Genomic DNA, 17,312 nt, shown 5'->3' with positions numbered 1-17,312 from the left:
ACAGAGGGATCAAGAAAGGATTGTCACATCAAGGTGGGGATGAAGTCACCAAAAGACAATCATGCGAAAGAATTGCTCATTAAACCCTTCAATTCAACACGTGAGATTGATACAATTAAATATATACACAAATATATCTATAAAGGTGAAGATCATACAACTCTGCTGGTCGAAGCGGCAAACGAGATTAAACAATAATCAGCCGTATTACTTTTTTTTTTTGTAATAAAGTCCTTTACTATAAATTTCAATTCATAAAAAATTTATATTTTTATTTTCAATAAAAATATTTCGATTCTAATTACTGTCCATGTATTGAGAATAAAAATTGATACGTTTTCTATGGGAGCAGAGTTTTCTATGCGGAGGACAATCGTCCTAGGTCAATACATATCACTAACGTACTCTCTTAAACATGTAATTGGTTTCTCCATTTCTCATTTCAGATTTTCATAAAAGCATAACTTTAGTTTAAGTCATATGAGGTCATTTTAGTGTTGAAGTGTAATATCATGACATTTTTCGCATTCGATGAAATGTACCGTGCCGGAGGCACGGGTTATACCTAGTATATCTATATAACAAAACACAATGTTTTGTGCTGACTGGGACAAGTCGAAAGACAAATCCGGTCCTCCGTTGGCTTTTTGATAAGATCTACACCCTTAGATCAGTTACCCACCCTAATTTAATCACCCACCAAATGAGGGAAAGTTAATAAAACCTTCGATCTGGGTTCTTACGCGCCTTATCTTCGTTCCTTCGCGCGTTATTCCTGTAGAAGAAACGAGTGAGTTAGTATCTCTATCATGCCTGGTGGGAGGTTACAAAATTTATGGCTTTAAAACCTTCCATAACAAATCGTGCCTTCTTGGGACGTTACAAACTACAAATCCATCATGAATCCTGCTTCAAAATCTCTCCTATTCAAGTTCTCTCTCATTGAAATCGATAGCTGAATCGATAGTAATGGCGACCGGACCTTTCCTCTCTTCTGTAAACAATCATTCATAAATATTCTTTCCCCAATTTTTTCCCCAATTTTCAATCTTCAATAATGTCGGATTATTAGCCAGGTAGATTGATTGATAGAAAAACCCTAATTTATTCAGATCTCTGAGGAAGTTTGGTAATTAAAACCCTAATTTATTCTTCAGATCTCTGAGGAAGTTTGGTAATTGAAACCCTAATTTATTCAATTAGAATAGGAAATTGAATAAATTATGTTCAATTTTGTTTTTTATGATTGTTAGGTTAAATTTAAGCTTTCTCTATTTTTGAATTTCAGGAGTTTCAATTTCGCCCCCATTGTCGTTTATATCTCTTCGTCTTCTCTTCCTCCTTCCTTACCATAACTCCCTACATCTCAATTCTCACATATTTCATCTTCTCCCCTAATAATTCATTATGGAAACAATCAATATCTTTCAAGAACAGTGAAACATCAATTGTTACAATATTCTTCTTGTGCTTTGCTTGCCTATGATTTGTAATAGAGAATACATTAATCAGAGGTTACAATTCCATTTTTCTAGATTTTCAGGAAACAATTGAAGGACGGAACAACTTAATCAGGTAAGAAAACTCCATTACTAGCTTAATCAGATTTTTGGTTGTTTCAGGAAATGAAACTCCAGTAAAAGGTAATAAACCCCTAATTGAATGTTATAATTTCACTTTCCTTGCTCTTCTTGTATATACTTTGATTTCCTATTTTGTTTCTAATTGTTGTCTAAACAAGGGTTTGTTCATACAATTCTGCAAGGTAAACCAGTTACATTGTTCCTCCTTCTTTGCCTCCATATTCCAACGATTGGATTGGATCCGTTACCATATTTCGGTTTTTAAATTGAATTTGCCATGAAGTTCTGCTATAGTAATCGAAGGTTATTCAGGTCTTATTGGTTTCAAATCTCAAGAGTCTCTCGCCATTCCTGTTGGCTTGTGGAAGGTAAATATACTTTGCTTCTTTTTTGTTTCTAATTGTTGTCTTGTTTCAAATCTCTAGGGTTTGTTCATACAATTCTGCAAGGTAAACACTTTGCTTCTTACAATTCTTTTTTGCTAAATCAATTTTTAGAAAACAAGAAAGGGTAAAAGTGAAACGATTTAAAAAGGAGGAGCAACAACAGCTAACTCCATAACTATTGCTTCATTACTCATCAAATAGAGGAGCAACAACAGCGAGAGATTAAGACTCTGTTCGTAATATGTAAGTATTGAATATGCTAACAAGTAAGCATATGCCTTTTTATTTTGAGGTAAGACATGACTCTATTTGTAAAAGCTACTGTTGTTGGTGATAGGGCAATGCTTCTTGAATAGCAGTCAATTGCTTCCTTGAATTATTTCTGTTGTTGGTGGCTAATGAATAGATAATATTGAGTTGAATCCAACATATTTCATGCTTAAGAGTGTTATTGTAATGCGCACGACAATAGGGTGTTTAATAGAGCTAAATCATGGTTATAAGTCTTCAGGTGTTTTCTCCAAAACAATTTTGCTTACTGTAGTTGATAGTTTTGTTGTTATTTGTTATCTAAGAGCACATTATTTCATTTGTAGGCATCATTGATAAGATGAGTACCAAGATTCATCAAGAGATACATGTGTAAATTATATTCCACCCGATGAGAATGCGGACAAGAAAAGGTGTGGATATTGTTATACTCTCGTTACCTTATACTCTCCTCGTAATGTAGGTGGATTGATAATCACTTGGTTCAATTGTTTTCAACCAACATATACCTGGATGCTTTTGAAGTACTTGAGTCTTTGGGCTACACTGAAGGTAATGATAAGTCAAGATACCAACTGATATTACAAAACAAATTCAATACTACATGTGCTAAATTAGCTTAGGTTGAGTAGGTAAAAGAAGCTTAGCATAGGATAGCATCATCAAGTTTGGTATGTCTTATTTTAACACTTTGGGATGTCTATTTTAATATATTCAATGATCACATCAATAATGTTGTGAAAAACAAGTTCGAACTTGAAATAAAGCTAATTAATCTAACATTGTTTTTCTCGTGCGGGCGAGATATCTGTCTTTTAATTTTTATTCTTTCTTTTCTTTGCCAATTCGTTTGATGCCATTTACCTGTTATAGCTTCTTCTTTTATCATTATATATGACTGTTTTCTCTTCAGTTCAAATATGTTACCCTTATTGAAGTGCGGAATAAGTCTCAAAAATGAAAGTAAAGGAAAAAGTGCAGAGTACTCAATACAATTTTCAATTCTTTTTCAGTCGGGGAAGTTTGACTATAAACCTTATTTTTCCTTTACTTTCATTTTTGAGACTTTTCTAATATTGCATTGATTTTTAATGTGTGTCAAAACTGATGGTTGTTTGAGGAAGGGGTTCCACTGACTAGGTCCGAGAAATGAGAGGATAGAGTATAACTACTAAATGACTAATCCAATCCACCATGATGTGTCTGAAATATAACATCTATGTTATTTAACCAACCCAATAAGGTCTCATCAAGGTTGGCGACAAGCAAAACATCAAATCCATGTTTTGATGGGACCTTTATACTTGCTAACTTTGTAATGTATCCATAAAGGTCAACCATAAACATAATTAATGGAAGTGAGATGAATATGGGCATCTTCCCAAGCTTGCAACCCAAAATTAGGGAACTGTGAGAATCCACATTGTTCTCCTTCATAGTAGAGCCACTGTCAACACCCCATACAAAGTTATCCAAAAGAACTTCGCAAATGCACTTGTTCGGCAAAAGTAATGAAGCTGATTATTTGTAATTTGGGTGTTTTAGCTCCTTCAAGTTATATGGATAACTTTAAAGAGAACAATCATTGTTGTGCCATTAGCCTGCTTGGAAAAGTTTATTTGTAATTTACGTGGAATCGAACATGTCCGTTAATAAGAAATTAGTCTCACACTGCGAGTCAGGAAAAAATCATTCTCACAGGGAAAAATCATATTCCGAGCTAATTTAACATGAAAATGGATTCAGATGCTCATCATAAGAACTAATAATATGAACCGAAAAGAGTTGAAACCAACTTGTAAATATGAGTGTCAAACCCAAAATTTATAGGCCCAATAGGATTGACATTATTGACTCAACTTATAGTCAATCGCATCAAGAATAAAAAGCAGAATGTAAAATCATAATAATCAGACCTCCCCCACTTAAAGGCAACAACTATAACAGAGAAAGAAAGAGTTACCTTTCAAAGAAGAAGCACTGCCAAGAGCGGGACACGACCTGCGATTCAGAATACTCTATTGGTTTAACAATAATGAAGACAATAATAAATTACTAAAGAATTAGAATCCAGTCACACATTTGAGAGATATTATTCTTGAGTTCCAGTAACATCTGATGTTGAGTCTCCTGGACTGGACGGGACTGGATATTGAAGAGGGGAAGAAACAAAGAGGAGTTGGCGAAAAGAGATTTCATGACCCAGGAGAGTGAATCTTCTTCTGCACTTTTGATATCCCAAATTATTTCGTGATATTACTTCGCAGTTTTTCTGCATATATGACAAATTGACGAGTTTGTCGTGCAACAAAAACATAACCATTGAAGTACACCATAAGAGACTCCATTGTCTGAATTACTAAGCACCTGGACTACCAAAAGAAAGTGAAAATTCTCTAATAGATGAATTAAACCGTCAAGCTCCTCGAGAACAACTGTTAAAATTGTAGATCGGTATATAACAAAATGAGATCGAACGGGAATTTCTCTCACCTCAGTGGAGTAAGAGACAGACCCAACCTGGAGTTAACACTTTTTGCTTCATAGAAAACCTCGTTGATCACATCCCCGTTAATTTCCAAAATATGTACTCCTGGGAATGAAAATAAAATTATAAGTTGAAGTAGAACTCTTGAGAAATGGGAGTTCAGAGATTCAAATATCACAAAATTCAACTCTAATGTGAATTGAATAGATCGCGACAAAGAAGATAAAACACTTGCGAGATTAGAAGAACATTCAGGTGCTTAAATGCAACTCAATACCTTAGTTCGGACATCGATGACAATTCCTCTTATAATATCAAGATTGATAGGTCTTCAAAGAAATAACTCAGAAATATAATGAACACACCGTAAACAATATTATATAGCCCGTGTCTCTGGCACGGAAAATTTGTAGATCATTTTACGTAGTTGCAAATTTTACTCTTGTCTTACTCTTGTTCCGCATCAAATATTGTTTCGCCTTACTCTTGTCTTGCTCTCGTAGACAAAAAGATAAGCACTAAAACAAAAATCACATAAACAAACCAAAAATCACATAAACAAACCAAATTCTCTTGTGCACCAAGTGATAAAGATGGATGTTAGAAGGAATGAAGATACTCTAAGATTAGTTTCGAAAAAAACTAATAGAGACTGCTGATCTCAACTCTGAAATTTTCAAAATAATTTCCTGCGAAGTAAAATATGACAAAAGAAAACAGTTAAAAAGTAATAAACAAAAAAGAAAAGAGAAACTCCAGAAAATCAAATAAGAAAGAAACAAATTCCAATATTAATTAATTTTTTTTAGAAAAAATGGACTTTACAGAAAAAGGAAATTATACCTTTTCGTATAGTGTCTTCAAAAAAACCCATGTGATTGAAATCCAATACGTTTTTTCATTTCAGCTGAAGATATGGGAAAGAAATAATAGTGATTATAATATTACAATACTAACAAGCACATTCGAGGTTTATTACGGTATAGTTTTGCTTATCCAAATTCATTTGACTGAGAGATGCTTTTATTTGGGATCCAAGAAAAATGATCCTTGACCAAAAATATTTAGGTCCCAACAAAAGATACCGTAGGTGTGCACTTCGAAAGAAGAATAAAACCACATATATAGCAAGTCAGAATAGCGAAGAATTCCAACTTGAATCCAATATGAGAGCAAAGAGATCAAATTAGAATATGGAAACAAAGACTGAGATAAAAATCAGTGAGATTCAGGTCCAACTATTTCAAAGATTGAAGAGAAAGAGAAGAGATGAAGTAACATGTTTTCATGTGCATGAAATCATAACTATACCTTGTAAGAACGTGAAGGGGTTAGGTATTAAAAACCCAAAAACAAATACAAGAAGATGAATTTTTTATTGGTGTTGGCCGTGTTGCAGTCCATTGATAAATCCATTAAGAATCAACATAAATACAACAATTACAGAAGATATAGAGCCTTACGAAGTAAATGATATGATCATGGAGACTGTTTAAACCTGAATTGGATACCAAAGAACAGATTTCTCTGAAGAACCGCCGATTCAACAATTGCAAGCAATGAGAAAGCAAATGAACTGAAACAAAAAAGAAACACCACTCATCCGAAAGAGATTACAGCGTGAAAATCCCGTAACAAACAAAAAAATATGAATCACGAAGTCAAATAGAATATCAATACTTCTCTTTGATTTTATTACCTCGGGGTACATCGTTCACAAACTCATTATTTCGACGGAATAAAAAAAATTAGAGCTTGAAAGCAAGAAAAAAAGATGAGACTGATTAGTTCAAAACATTAGTTCAAAAAGAAAAGAAGGCTGTAAATCAAAGTTTAAGAGGCGTGCTCAGCTATATTACCTAGTCTTTGTGAAGAACAAGTGTTCAAGAAGTACTATAAGAGAAGACAAAGAAGCATGATTGAGGAGTGTCCACCACGATGTGCCTACAATATACAAAATGAAGTGCCAACAACAATAAACTAAACCACGCAGTTAGAAATATCTCTTATGATACCACTGAAGAACAAATTATATTATACAGATTTGGGAAGAACCCCTATGTACAATTTAGGTAAAATAAACCCCTAAAATTGTTAAAGTCTCTCTCTTTTGTTTGGGTTAATAAGTTATGTTAGATTTCCTGGTCAAAGTCACTCTATTTTGATAATAAGTCTCTCTCTTTTGTTTGAGGTATTTTCTTCCTATTTCACTTCTACACTTTGATTCGTTCTTTAGTTTGAACCACCTAATTAATTTCTCCAATTTTTTAGTTTCTCATTTCCTTTTCTTCCCAATTTCTGGATATTTCTTTACTGATTTTTAGTTTAATGTGATTCAATTTAGGGAAATTTTCAGCATTCATTTTGTGGAAAGAATTAAGAGAGAAAGTAGGAAATTTTAGTATTGCTCAATATAATTACGAAGTAACAGTTATTCCTCCATTGCTTTCAATTTCTGGGTTTTTGTTGGTTTCTTCTCTGCACTTCAATTTCCTGGTCTTTATTAGTTTCTTCTCTGCACTTCAATTTCTGGGTATTTGTTCATGTCTTTACTTTCTATAACTTTATTTCCTAATTACTCTCTATACTACTATTGTTATTTTTATTTTAGATAATTGCTTTTGTTATTTCATTTATTCTCTTATATGTAGAAAAGTTATCTCGAATCTTCAATATTTATAATTTTGTTTTAGTTTACATTTAGTTGCCATCTATGTGTTTAGAGAAGCCTATTTTGTTTTAGTTTACATTTGGTTATCATCTACTTCTTTGTATATTAAGTAGATTGTAGTCTTTTGATTTTTTTAATTTGGTCTGTAGGGAAGTGTATTTTTGTTTTGGTTCAGTTCAAGGTTATGGACATTTGAATGTGGGAGAAGATTGTGGTGTGACAGAAATTCATTTTTGTTTTTGTTTTGTCTTCCCGACTAATTATGTAGGGTAAATTGGATCATTTTGAATTGTTCTAATTGTAAAAACACAACATGGATTTTGTCATCAAACTGATTCCCCCAGATTATCTCCACTGCTCTCTCACGTCTTTATACCATTAAATCAAATTTTCCACTAACCAGCAACTTCCCATGTTTATCTTTCTATTTGGGTTGATTTTTACCAAAATAACAACTCTCTCTTATTCTCTCTCCATAATTCCTTGAACTTCTTCTAAAAAATTTGTAACTGTGTTTCATGTCAAATACTTGAGCCTATATTTTATCACTACTACATTAATACTGCTTTAGTTGTGTGAATTGGTTTTCTTATGCATTTCTCCCGGTTATCTCACTTCAAAAAATACTCCCCAAAATAAATCCCGCGTTACTAAAGCTTTTTCTCTATGTTCTTTGAAATAGACTTATAGTTTTTCTATCAGATCTTTCGGGTTTATAGAAGAGTTTAATTTCTTTTATATTTATGTGTTCTACAGGAGAATGACACAATCAGTTGAATACCAAATCAGAAGATGAAGAAAGAGAATTGAGAAGATCCATTATCGTTTTCTTTATTTTCGTTTTACAAATTAGTGTTCATGATTTGTTCTTCTGGACTTTCTAATGACTTTATTTCTGCAATACATGTTTGTAATGTCCTTATTTCGTCAATACATGTTTGAACTTCTCTTTATAGGTAAAAGCTTCTTTTCACTATCTCTAACAAATTTTAGACTTCAGTTAATATCATTTATTTTGTTGTCTTTATCTTTTCCACATCTAATATTTTGACTAAATTAATATTTGGTAGACTTCTTATGTGGTGATGAGGATATTGTGACTGAATTAATATTTATTAGATAAGTAGTTACAAAATAAAAAGTAATTACAAATTTTCTCTCCCTCTATTCCCTCCCACATTTTTAGATAAGTAGTTACAAATCCAGCCTTAAACTCCCCCATCCCACGTAATTTTGTTTCTTTACTCCCACTAAGATGGTTCAGATTTATCTTGCTATAACTATTTTATGTAAATAACTACTACTCTCTCACTATATAACTATCAAATACCCATTATGAGTATGTTTCTACATGGTTATCATTCATCTCATTTTTTTTCTTAGTTGTTTGAGTTTTTTCATGCTCTCATATTTTTTCTTCACGAGTGGTTACTATTTCATTTTTAAGTTTAAGCTAATCTCCGTTTAAATCATTCTAGGAGAATAAAGTGGTGGCTCAAAATTCCAAAACATATCAAGAGTGGATGATTCTTATTTGAATGTTTAAGTGTGGATTCCTATTCGAATTTGTTAATGTGATCCGATTTGGGTTGTGTTCTTTCCTCTCTTTTTTTTTTTTCTGTATGTGTACTTTAGCCTTCAAGATTTATATATCGTTTTGGTTTGAATTTGTAATTAATGTTTATTTTTTCTGCTTTCACAGGAGAATAACAATCAATTGACAACCAATACAGAAAAAAAACAAAGAAAAAGAAACTCGAAAATCAGTTTTATTTTATTTTATTTTTTTGCTTTCTTTTTTCATGTAGACAGTGAAGTGTAATTTATTAAAACTTTATATGTCAAGTGCGACACAGAATGTGGATTTTCCAGGAATTCAAAGAAGATGAATCCCTTTTCCAACTGTAGATGTTAATTGAAGAGAAAATTGAAAATAAAAGAGTGGATGTTTAGTTTAGTAATTTTAAATTTTTTGGAATTTACTTTAGATTGCAAATGAGAATTTGTTATTCTTTTCTATTTGGTAATTTAATCGATTATGTAAATTTTATAAGAACAACTTCTTTTTCTTTTGTAATTTCATACGTTTTTATTTCATGTATATATGTAAATTTCACAAGAATGGATGTTGGGGTGTACCTACACTTAGCATTTGAATTGAAGAGAAAATTGAATTGATTATGCAAATTTTTGCTAGATTCTTTAGCAAATGAATTTCTTTTCTATTTGGTAATTTAATTGATTATGTAATTTTATAAGAATCATTTTCTTTTGTAATTTCATACATTTTTATTTCATCTTTTTGTATGTTCATTGAATGAAAAAAACTAATTATTTTAAGGGGTTTAAGAGAGTAAACATCAAGACAAGATTATCAAATTATTTTCTTTTGTAATTTCATACATATTTATTTCATCTTTTTATATGTTCATTGAATAAAAAAATTGACTATTTTAAAGGGTTTGAGAGAGTAAACATCAAGACAAGATTATCTTATTTCTTTGTGTTGTTTTCTTCCTTCTCTTAAATGTAAATGTGTAAATATTACTCTTATTTTGTGAAGTCTTACGGGTGAGTCATTCTCTTTCATACAGTTGAGTCTATTTTTTTTTTTATATAGTTTTTCTGTAACAAAATTATTGCCAAACTAGGTGTCCACCGCGTCCTACGGACGCGGTAGATCCCTTTTGGCTAACGCCGTCGTGTCTAGAATATAAGGCATGAGAACGTATCTCACGATCAACTGCATCTCATTAGTGTGTGTACATCGAGATTGTGTGTATACGAAGACGTTTATACGTCGAGAAATTCATTTCTAGACTATCTGGGATTAGACAGAGACCTGTGATTCGCAAATGCGAATTACAGGTCCATGTATGGTGTTGGATGGTGTAGAGATGAATTTCTCGACGTATAAACGTCTGCGTATACACACAATCCCGATGTACACACACTAATGAGATGCAGTTGATCGTGAGATACGTTCTCATGCCTTATATTCTAGACACGACGGCGTTAGCCAAAAGGGATCTACCTCGTCCGTAGGACGCGGTGGACACCTAGTATATATATATATATACTCTTGTTAGCTATTTGATCAAGTGATGTTTTGTTATATCGTTGGTTTAAGTATTTTTTTGGTATTTGAGTATTTCACCAACTTCCAGTGGCAGATATTATGCCTACAAGGATCTCTAGATGGTATAAAATAGTACGTTGCCCATGTTTTTTTTAATCTTTTACTTATATAAATTGAGATTTTTCTGAAGCGATATCAACGCAGATATGTTGCAGTGGTGATGAATGCAATGTCCTAATTACGATGTTCTATGGTATTGTATACTTGTATGCATGAATTACTATTATTTATTATAATTACATCTTTTTTAGTTTTACTTTATTACCAGTACATGTTTAATCTACTTAATGAACATAATGGTAATAGTGTAGTAAAATATATGATTTTCAAAAATAAGAAAGAAAAGCCTATGGAAGGTCAACTTCTTCATGGTATCTAGGAACTCCAACAGTTTTACTCTCTTCCTTAATTTCCACTTATTTCTCTCCAGGGACGGAACTAGAACTTTTGTTAGGAGGGGGCCGAACCATTTTAGTCATAAACTAGTTTGAAAATTTTATATGGCAATTCCATTCAAATTTAAACATAAAAATAACAATTAAGTCACAGAGACTAAACACAAATAAAAAAATAACATAAGACTACTACGTCTGATAGTTTTTTTCTCTTTAATGTATCAAAATGGAACTCGTCGCTCCTTTAAATCTCTAAAATCATCTGTGATGGATTTTGTGTTAAACTTCTAAGCCATTTTTTTTCAATGTACAAAATCGAAGAATCTGAGAGAAAATTATCACCCACTTTGTTGTGCAGCCTAGTTTTAATTATGCGCATAGAAAAGAAAGATCGTTCAACTATTGCAGTGGAAACCGGAAGAGTTAGCACAAGCTCAATTAGTCGATAAACAAGGAGATACCTTACTGCTTTTCTAGTCTTTACGAACCATAAACAAAAATCTGAGATCGTCTTCAAATTTTTGAAGTCTGGAGATTGAACTACATTATGTTAAAACATCAAGGCAGAGAGAGAGCTAGAGAGGGAGAAGGAGATAAATAAAGAGATCCCTTCAGCTAGTATTTAAAGAGTTAAAATAGAATACTCTTCTAGGTTTAGAATTGTTTGGGGGGGCCGTGGAAAGATTTAGTAACAAGTTGGGACTTGTGTGCGGTTACTTCAAGCATTAGGTCATTCAGTCATTGGGTGGAAGTATGAACAATTAATGTTGGGCTTTAGATTGAGCTTGGATTGGTTAGGGGGAGGGGTCACTTTAACTTTAACTTCAAAATTCCAAACCTATTTGTAAGGCCATTAGTTGAAAGAATTGAGGGTGAGGAGGGGCCAGGGCCACTCCTGGCCCTCACATGGATACGTCCCTATTTCTCTCTCTTCCCACCAATCTCTCCTGTTGCATTCTAAATTTTCACTTTCAAATTTGGATTATAAAAGGTAACTACCAAATTCATGCACGATCTTGGGTAAGTTGTAGTTATATATAGAACTTATTGTTTTTCCTTTTTCTTAGTCAATATTTTGCTTCCTTAAATAACTGTTCTTCCTCTCACCACTATCTGTGTTTTATCTCTCCAAACTTTCTTACATTCTGGCAAAATGAGTTAACCTCTCTTTAGTGATAGAATTTAAGTTGTCCATTTGCGTCATCTTCTTCTTCTTCGTTGTTGAGTTTTTTTAGGTTATCATTTTCATATTTGTTTTGATAAATGGTGTGATTTTCATTTTCAGATTTAAAGTTGTCAGGTCACCGAACACATTCGAGAACGGTTAACTCTTGAACTTCCGAATTTATTAAGGTAATTGTAGTTAAAAGTATTGGGGCTGAAGTTTTAATTACTATTGTTCTGGAGAGAAAATAACTGTAACTATTGATGTTTAATTTTTTTTTTTTATGTTTCTTTACTTTAACAGGAGAATCACTGCATCAATTGAATACCAAATTAGAAGAAAAAGAAGATGAAGAAAACAACAAACTTAGAATATTTTTTTTTTCTAAATTTCTTTTTTCTTCTTTATTTTCTTTTTACATTTTAAAGTTATGGATTTGTTGCCTTTTGTAATGTCCTTATTTCTTCAATATATATGTTTGTCTTCATTTTGTATTCATAGTTTCAGATCAATGTGAGATATCCTTTCGTCTACATCTTTCACAAATTCTCATTGTTTATCTTTTACCAAGTTTCGTAGTTAATTATTTCATTTTATGTTCTATGAGAGAGATAATATGGTAAAATTATAGGTTTATCTAATTTGTCAATCTTCTCATTTTCTTATAATTTCTCTACATAATTTGGTAATCAATATATTAGGATATGCCTTTCAACTCTTTTGTTTTTTATGGATACAATTTTTTTTAATCAGATTTATTTTCTTACTTCATTGATATTATTTGTTTAGTTTTTGGTACTTTAGTGCATTGTTTCATTTTATGTTCTATGAGAGAGATAATATGGTAAAAGACCAAATTAGAGAAAAAAAAATACAAAATGATAAAGGTTTATCTAATTTGTCAATCTCCTCATTTTCTTATGAGAAAGGTTTATCTAAGGGGGTGGTAGTGGTTGGGGACATTGGGGGACATTTTCATGTCCCCCAATGTCCGTGTTATTGGTTGGGGACATTTGAAATGTCCCCAAATGTCCGTGTTATTGGTTGGAGACATTTTAAATGTCCCCAATTGTCCGTGTTATTGGTTGGAGACATTTGAAATGTCCCCAAATGTCTGTGTTATTCGTTTGGGACACGAAATTAGGGACATTTCAAGACAAATTGGTTTTGGGGACATTTGGAGACATTTTAGTGTAAATTTGGAGAGCTTTTGGAGAGAAAATGTCTCTCAAAATATAGAAGACACTTGTAGACACTTGGGGACATTTGAGTAAGGAAGATAATAAAAATAATTATTATTATCAAATCATATTATAATAATATTATCTTATTATTATATTACTATATTATTATTATTATTACTATTATTATTATTATATTATTATTATTATTATTATTATTACTATTGTATTATTTTTATTATTATTATTATATTATATTATTATATTTTATTTGAGTAAGATGATAAAAATAATTATTATTATATTATTGTATTATTATATTATATTATATTATATTATATTATATTATATTATATTATACTATATTATATTATACTATATTATATTATATTATATTATATTATATTATATTATATTATATTATATTATATTATATTATATTATATTATATTATATTATATTATATTATATTATATTATATTATATTATATTTATTATATTATGTTATATTATTATAATATTATATTATATTATATCACTATTATATTATACTATTATATTATTATTATTATATTATACTATTATATTATTAATATTATATTAATATTATATTAACTATATTAAATAATAAATATTTACCAATTGTCCATCAATGTCTACAGATATCTATGGATGTCTACAAAAGTCGAAAAATATATATTTGAAAATATTAATTAATTTTTTTATTTCATATGGTAAGACAGTAATAATATTAAAATAATAAATATCAACTAAATATCTATCAATGTCCACAGATATTCACGGATGTCTACGAAAGTCGAAAAATATATTTTCAAAGTAGTAGTGCAAATATTTTATTTTATATGATTAGGTAATAATGATGACATTAAAATAATAAATGTCTACCAATTGCCATCAATGTCCACAGATATTCACGGATGTCTACGAAAGTCGAAAAATTTATTTTCAAAGTGGTAGTGCAAATATATTATTTCATATGATTAGACAATAATGATACCATTAAAATAATAAATGTCTACCAATTGCCATCAATATCCTCAGATATCCACAAAAGTCGAAAAATATATTATTGAAAAATGAGTACAAATATATTATTTCTGACACTAATGATAATATTAAAATAATAAATGTCTACCAATTACCCTTCAATAATAATAATAATAATAATAATAATAATAATAATAATAATAATAATAATTATAATAGTAATAATAATAATATCCAATACACATTTTGTCCATGGATTCAATATGTTGAAATGTCCCCAAGACATTTTGTCCATGAAACAAATGTCTTGAAATGTCTCTAAGACATTTTGTCTATGAATCAAATGTCTTGAAATGTCCATAAAGACATTTTGTCTACGGACAAATGTCCCGAAATGTCTTGAAATGTCTCTGGAACATTTTGTCTCTGAGTGTCCTCCAATGTCCTGAACCACTACCACCCCCTAAATGTTACGTTGGTGGCTTTGGTAATCAATATATTAGGCTACGCCTTTCGACTCCTTTGTTTTTTATGGATACAATTTTTTCTTAATCAAATTTATTTTCTTACTTCATTGATACTATTGTTAAGTTTTTGGTACTTAAGTGCTATAAAAATCTAAACATTTTTTTCTCTTCCACTAGCTAGGTGTCCACCGCGTCCTACGGACGCGGTAGATCCCTTTTAGCTAACGCTTTTGTTATTTTATCCATTTTGGTCGATCACGGCTCGATGGTGTGCGTATCTCGAGGTTGTGCATATCCAAATGCGAAATGCATCACAAATTACATTACGCATTTGGATATGCACAACCTCGAGATACACACACCATCGAGCCGTGATCGACCAAAACGGATAAAATAACAAAAGCGTTAGCTAAAAGGGATCTACCGCGTCTGTAGGACGCGGTGGACACCTAGTCTATATCTATTATATCTATTATATAAAACGCAAAGTTTTTTGCTGACTGGGACAAACTGAAACACAAATCCGGCCGTCTGTTGCGATTTTGATAGGTTTCTCACCTTTAGATCTATTACCCACCATGATTTATTGAGCTACTCAAAGAAGAAAGTGACTAAACCCTCTAATGTGGTCGGTTATCTTTCCTGGCTCCTTATCCCTCTTTCCATTCCCGCGTTACAACTCTCCAGACGTTCCAACATTGATGAAGAGATTGATGACCTGATGTTACAAAACTGGATGAAATTTATGAAATTCCTTATCTTCTTATCTTCTCCTTCACTCTTCTTCCATTTCTTCATCAATTTGTTTTCTTTGATTTAGGGTTTTGTTCCTTTCTTTTTAATGGTTTCCTTTTCAGGTTAAGGTGTTTTGATGAATCGTGGCAGAGGATTTCCAAATCGAAATGGTGTTGTAGGTATCATGTTCATTGGTTCATTGTAACAGTGAGTGATCTTGTAACTACCTAAACCAAATCGAAATGGTTTTATTTTCATGGTAGATGGGTTCTTCATCAATTTCTTTTCAAATTCTTTGATTTAGGGTTTTCTTCCTTTCTTTTTCATGGGTTTCTTTTCAGGTTAAGGTGTTTTGATGAATCAGTGCAGAGGATTTCCAAATCAAAATGGTGTTTAGGATTCGTGTTCATTTGTTCATTGTTATAGTGACTGATCTTGTAAGTACCTAACCAAATCGAAATAGTTTTATTTTCAATACTTATATATACTTAATTTGATCGAAATGGTTTTAGTTTCAATACTTATATATGGTGGATGAGTCCTAATCTGATCGAAATGGTTTTATTTTCAATACTTATATATGGTGGATGGGTTCTTCATCAATTTCTTTTCAATTTCTTTGATTTAGGGTTTTCTTCCTTTCTTTTTAATGGGTTTCTTTTCAGGTTCGGGTGTTTTGATGAATCATGGCAGAGTGATCTTGTAAGTACCTAAACCAAATTGAAATGGTTTTATTTTCAATACTTATATATGGTGGATGAGTTCTTCTAAAATGCAAGTCTTGTAAGTACAATATACCTAATTTGATCGAAATGGTTTTATTTTCAATACTTATGTATGGTGGATGAGTTCTTTTAAAATGAAAGTCTTGTAAGTACAATATACCTAATTTGATCTTGAGTAGACGAAGATCCTTCGATGATAAGTATTGAAAATAAATTACAGGTTATCAACCTCTTGGTTTAGGGATTTGTTCCAGTTGGTTGGTAGTTCGATTCAGGTTTAGGGATCTAGGGTTTTGTTCATTTGTTTTTAATGGTTTTCTAATGATTTAGGGATTTATTCAATTTGGTTGGTAGTTCGATTTAGGTTTAGAGAAATTGATTAAGAATTTCAGCCTCTTGGTTCAGGGATTTAGGATTTTATTATTTTCTTTTTAATGGTTTTCTAATGATTTTTAATGGATTTCTTTTCAGGTTAAGGTGTTTAGGTTTTTGATGAATCATGGCAGAATATTTGCAAATGGAAATGGTGCTTAGGGTTCGTGGTCATTGGTTCATTGTTATTCAATTACAGTGAGTGATGCTATTTATTTTCAGCCTCTTGGTTCAGGGATTTAGGGTTTTGTTCGATTTGGTTGGTAGTTAGATTTAGGTTTAGAGATTTAGCCGCAAACTTATCTATTTTTCTGATATTACTTAGATTTCATTCTCCCTCTCTCTTTAGATTATGGTTTTATTGTTTCAATCTTTACAGGTATATAATACTGCGCATTTCTTTGTTTCAATCTTTACAGGTCTATAATATTTTCACCGTTTAAGAGTAGATTTATTAGATGCTCCTAGAAAATGGTAAAACCTTTTCATCTCTCTAAATCATTTATCTTTAAGTGTTTTACTGTTTCATTCTTTACAGGTATATACACTCTCTTTCGTGTTGGGGTCCCTCCTTATAATTAAAGGACTCCTAGTTGGAATAGGATTTCCCTTATTCCTTGTTTGGGGAAAAAATAGAAGTTTCTATTTTTTCAAGCCTAAAAAGGAATTCCTATTTCTTTTGGTAAACCTCCCTATTTATCATTATAAAAGGGAATGAAAGGGAAGA

At 31.3% G+C, this 17,312-nt stretch overlaps 1 protein-coding gene and 2 long non-coding RNA genes across 4 annotated transcripts in view; all 3 read left to right on the top strand.

The window, feature by feature from the left end:
* Positions 1-17,312, top strand: part of LOC147530366 (uncharacterized) — a 112,912-nt gene that overhangs the window by 6,893 nt on the left and 88,707 nt on the right. The gene's annotated exons all lie outside the window — the stretch shown is intronic.
* On the top strand, positions 1,588-3,019 carry LOC147530372 (uncharacterized). The gene is made up of 3 exons (XR_015229239.1): positions 1,588-1,951; positions 2,081-2,212; positions 2,566-3,019. It is a non-coding gene; the product is annotated as an uncharacterized LOC147530372 (long non-coding RNA).
* Positions 15,450-17,084, top strand: LOC147530371 (uncharacterized). 2 transcript variants are annotated; one of them, XR_015229252.1, is made up of 5 exons: positions 15,450-15,695; positions 15,830-15,925; positions 16,154-16,190; positions 16,685-16,783; positions 17,005-17,084. It is a non-coding gene; the product is annotated as an uncharacterized LOC147530371 (long non-coding RNA). The 2 variants fall into 2 exon arrangements; XR_015229253.1 differs by having other exon boundaries at positions 16,154-16,271.

This window comes from Eschscholzia californica, unplaced genomic scaffold, assembly GCF_041429995.1.
Source record: "Eschscholzia californica isolate CP2 unplaced genomic scaffold, dmEscCali1.0.p SCAF_7, whole genome shotgun sequence".
Lineage (NCBI taxonomy): Eukaryota > Viridiplantae > Streptophyta > Magnoliopsida > Ranunculales > Papaveraceae > Eschscholzia > Eschscholzia californica.
Note: the sequence above shows the minus strand (reverse complement) of the source record. Positions and strands in the feature narration are given on the sequence as shown.